At 29.0% G+C, this 3,879-nt stretch overlaps 1 long non-coding RNA gene across 1 annotated transcript; it reads right to left on the reverse strand.

The window, feature by feature from the left end:
- Positions 1 to 784: 784 nt before the first annotated feature.
- LOC111717633 (uncharacterized) lies at positions 785 to 2,476 on the reverse strand. The gene is made up of 3 exons (XR_002768857.1): positions 2,409 to 2,476; positions 1,414 to 1,446; positions 785 to 847 (listed from the first exon to the last, which is right to left on the reverse strand). It is a non-coding gene; the product is annotated as an uncharacterized LOC111717633 (long non-coding RNA).
- Positions 2,477 to 3,879: the final 1,403 nt, after the last annotated feature.

Consider the following 3,879-nt stretch of genomic DNA (forward strand, 5'->3'; position numbering starts at 1 on the left):
CTTATCATAATAATGTAGAATAAAGTAAATGTCTGCAAAGGAATTGAGTTTTTGCAACAAGCTCTGATTTTGTAACCCCTCCTAACAACCCAATGTCGTTGACATTAAATATTTCAAACTTTGAATTCTGTTATAACAAATAGTTTAAGCTTGAAATATCTTAGGTGTAAACCATCAGGTTGCAAAGATATTGGAATTCGAAAATTTAAGTTTGTGAAAAATACTCAATTCCTTCGAAGCAAATTCCCAATTAAAAAGATCAAAAAAATTGAACAACAAGATATTTATTTGTACTTTTACAGAAATAAAAAACCGATACATTTTTTTCTAATTTCTTTATTATCGCAAAGATTGATATTTCAAACTAATGATATTATATATAAAGTCAACGTTTGGAATAATCTCTCAACGATATCAAGGTCCAAACATGAATAGATCGAGAATGTTCAAAATCATGAACTGCCATGATCCTAGTTTAGAACAATAGAAAATATTACTGGGTTTAGCTTTACTAGAAAATTGTCTAACTATAAAAACAGTTTAAAACAAAGATATGAATTATATGTACTTCTATTAAACTTATACAAAAGTTGTATAACTTGTATTTTTTTTTTATAATGACGACAGTAACTGATTTATGTTCATATATATTAGATGGAATATGGNTATTATTTTTTTATTATCATTATTATTTAATATTTATAATTGTCATTATCATTTTATAGATTTTTACAATTTTTATTGTTTAATCTATTGTTTTTTTTTAAACCCCCATTAAATATCTACCTGGGTTAGTGCACTTGTTTATATGATCCACCAACCAAGCGAATGTTCTGGAGTACAAGGCCTAAACTTTACATTTTTGTAGATCTGCTGGATCAGTTAATTCAAAAAAGATTCTCAACTTTAGAAAGACTCTCAATTAAAAAGACAAACGGGTCCCTTTAAGTATTTGTCTGAGCGATAAGGAAGACAGTGTAGTTTTTAAATCTTTAAAGAGATACTTAAAAATAAATTAAAAATATGCATACAAATAATAAAAAGCCATGTAAATCTGTAAAGACAGGGTCACTTAAAATGACGAATACAGTCTAACCATAAGTGACTTAAGACGAACAGTTAATCTTATTTTAAGCAAGACTCAAATGATATTGCAAAGATTTTTTTTAGGATAAGGATTTATTCCAAACTTGTTTGATTATTTAAATTCGTAAACCCGATTTAATTGGTTGATAACAAAAAGTAACATTTAAAAATCTCCGTACTCCTCTTATACCCAATAGTTTATAAACATCTGCTTCAAATTCAAAATCTAAAAATTATTTTTCTCAAACTTTGAGTCTGATTCAATTCAATAAAACTTGCTTTTAAAATATTTCGAGTTTCGGAATTTGATTTAAAAGATATTCATACCTTTGCCATTCCGTGCCGATGTTCTCTTGCTTCCTATACAATAGAAGATACATAGAGGTGTACGTGATACAAAAGAAGTGTAAAGCAAAACAATGGTAGTGTACAGCAACACAATTATTGATGTACACTTTACAGCGGTACATATTAGTATAGAACAACAGTACAATAGTAATAAACAGCAGTGAAATAGAAATGTACAGTTTTTTATATTTTAATTATTGCTATTGTTTAATATGACTAGTATTCTATTCAGAATATTATCCAGTCGTTTTGCGAATAGAAGATAGAAAATATGGTAATAGAAGATAGAAAATATGGTAATAGAAGATAGAAAATATGGTAATAGAAGATAGAAAATATGGTAATAGAAGATAGAAAAGGATTTAATATTCGTAACAAAGGTTTTGACGAATACTTTATTTGGCAAGTTATTTTACTGTGATTTTTCCCCTGACTTTTTCAGCAAAACATCATATTTTTTCATGCGGCGAAAGAACGGAGAAAAGTTTTTTTAGAGCTTTGGATTTATCTCATTTTAATGCGGATAAGGTTCCTGGATCCGCCCTGATAAAAAGTATCCGGATCCATGAACCATTCAGAGATAAGGATTTTTTTTAATAACTGATTTAGGTTTTGAGAGCAAAACTGTTGTTTACAGTTTTTTGTTGATATTTAGATCAGGATCCAGAAGACAAAATGTTGCGGATCCAATGGATCCAGATCCATAGCACTAAAAGAATTCAGTCTTTGCCTCAAATTTTGACTTTCTAATCACTATTATCTATGCAACCCAATGTTGTAAACCTAAGATATTTCAAACTATGAATTGTTATAGGTTAAATGATCTATGTTTGAAAAAATCAAAGGTTTACACAATCAGCTTTCAAAGATATAGGGATCAGAAAATTAGAGTTTGTGGCAAAAACTCAATTCCTTTTTCAACAAAATATAAACCCCTGACTAAAACATTGTAGGTAAAGTACAAGTTTGTTTACCTGGAGTTTCAAAGGAATGTTTGTTACGTTTCCACTGATGTTTATTTGACGAACTAATGCTACCTATACATATTAAACTCTCTGATATATCAGTCGTCGAAACTATAATCTAGGTCATCAAGTACTTTAATTTGTTATGGCAGACCTTAACAAAACAACCTTTAAAGGGGTAACTTCAAGTGATCCTTTGTTTATAATTTGGCATGTCCGATTCACCTCGTTTTTCTTGCTATAAATGATTATTTCAAGTTTGGTTTGATTTGTAAAACGGAAATTATCCTATCGTTGTTCTAATTGTTGCTAAAGTTTAAAGGGTCCGCTCTGAATCAGACTTGAAATTACATCTTCAGCCAACTCAAAATATCTTAAAATCTTAAACTTCCTCTTCAGCAAGATAAATCTTATAGTTTTTTGTGAGTAATAAAAATAATTTGTCCATTTAAATAAATTGATTTATTAATTTCCTTTGTTGTAATTTCTTTTAATTTTCATTGCATTTACATGCCAACAAACGTAAAGACTAAATATTCCACAATATAATGTATTTTGTTCTGATCATTTCAATTTTTAAAACTCTTAATATCTACTCTCGATCCCCCTAAACTTTATCCCCCTTTCACACTAAACTGGTTCATCTAGGATTTCTAACTTATTATTCAAAAATTATTTATACGGAAGAAAACAATTTACTTCATTCAGGGGTGTTGACTCTTCACTTAAAGTATTCTCCTGTAGTGTACCACAAGGGTCGATATTAGGACCAATTTTATTTTTGATTCTTATCAATGACCTTTCTAAAGCATCTACATTTTTTACAATTCTTTTTGCTGATGATACAACACTGCAACTTTCTTCAAAAAGCTTACTTTGTATGATTTGGAAAATTTTGAGCTCTCTAAAATAGAAGATTGGTTTAAAGCAAATTATGATAAAGATGAAGATAGAGTAGGAGTTGGATGTAAAATGAATCTTTTCAATTTGTAGAGGTGTTCATTTAGACGAAAATCTTAACTGGAACCATCATCTTAAGGCGGTTAAAAACAAAGCATCCAGTGCAGTTTTTGCATTGTCAAGAGTAAAAAATATTCTTCCTAGTAATATTAAACTAGCCATTTACAACTCTTTATTTCGATCATAAATAGAATATGAAATTTCAGCCTGGGGAAGAAACAAATGTTCGGAAATGAAACAAATTCACAATAAGATTAATTGATAACTGAAAAGCCATGTCTCATAGTTATCCTCCTTTCCTTAAGTATACTTTTTCTAAAGGTTAATGATCTGATAGACTTTAACCAAGCTATGTAATAAATATCGGGTAACACGATATTCTGTAAACCTGCAGTATGTTGTACATTTTCAATTATCTATGTTTGTAAAGAAATTGAGTCTTTGTAACAAAATCAAATATTTAAGCCTCAATATCTTTAGAACCCGATGTTGTAAACCTTTGATATTTCAAACTCTGATT

This window comes from Eurytemora carolleeae, unplaced genomic scaffold, assembly GCF_000591075.1.
Source record: "Eurytemora carolleeae unplaced genomic scaffold, Eaff_2.0 scaffold2887, whole genome shotgun sequence".
In the NCBI taxonomy this organism is placed as follows: domain Eukaryota; kingdom Metazoa; phylum Arthropoda; class Copepoda; order Calanoida; family Temoridae; genus Eurytemora; species Eurytemora carolleeae.